The following is an 894-nucleotide window of genomic DNA, read 5'->3' as shown; positions in this document are numbered from 1 at the left end:
TTTTTTTCCGCCGGCCGCCTGGTCGCCCTAATGCAAAGTCAATGGGAGTGAGGAGATAGAAAATTTTTCAAAGTTTTTCACTCGGCCGCCTGGTCCCCTAACTCGAAAATTTTAAAGTGCTCCCATCGGTCCCGGGATAGGGTGGCTGATAGCTGGGAGCCCCCTGAGCACTGCCCCGGTGTTAGTTTTCGGAGAAATGCCCCCGTTGATTTGTTATGATTTTTTTTCCGCCGGCCGCCTGGTCGCCCTAATGCAAAGTCAATGGGAGTGAGGAGATAGAAAATTTTTCAAAGTTTTTCACCCGGCCACAAACGACTCCAAAACACACTGGGGCTGTGGCTGGGACTCTCACCAGGACTGCCCCCTACTTTATTTATGGATTAAAAAGCATTCTATATTAATTTTTCGATTTTTGGGACCCGGGACGCCTGGTCACCTAACTCCCCTTCTATCCCTATGGGGGGGGACGGGGACATCGAAAACGCTCCCATCGCTGCCGAGGCACGCTGCGGGGACTCTCCCTACCATCGCCCCATGCTTCCTTTGAAGAATATATGACGTTTTTCAATTTTCACCGACATTTGAAAATCAAAACTTCAGAACATTTCATAGTTATTCTCAATGGGTTGTCTAGGGGCACACATCTCTAAACTGGGGGAAATGCTCAAAATGATTAAAAAGAAAAACAATGCCCCCAGACCCGGGGGGCTGATAGCTGGGAGCCCCCTGAGCACAGCCCCGGTGTTAGTTTCTGGAGAAATGCCCCCGTTGATTTGTTATGATTTTTTTTCCGCCGGCCGCCTGGTCGCCCTAATGCAAAGTCAATGGGAGTGAGGAGATAGAATATTTTTCAAAGTTTTTCACTCGGCCGTCTGGTCCCCTGACTCGAAAATT

Source organism: Amia ocellicauda, unplaced genomic scaffold, assembly GCF_036373705.1.
Source record: "Amia ocellicauda isolate fAmiCal2 unplaced genomic scaffold, fAmiCal2.hap1 HAP1_SCAFFOLD_197, whole genome shotgun sequence".
Lineage (NCBI taxonomy): Eukaryota > Metazoa > Chordata > Actinopteri > Amiiformes > Amiidae > Amia > Amia ocellicauda.
The sequence above is the reverse complement of the archived record's forward strand: the minus strand, read 5'-3'. Positions refer to the sequence as shown.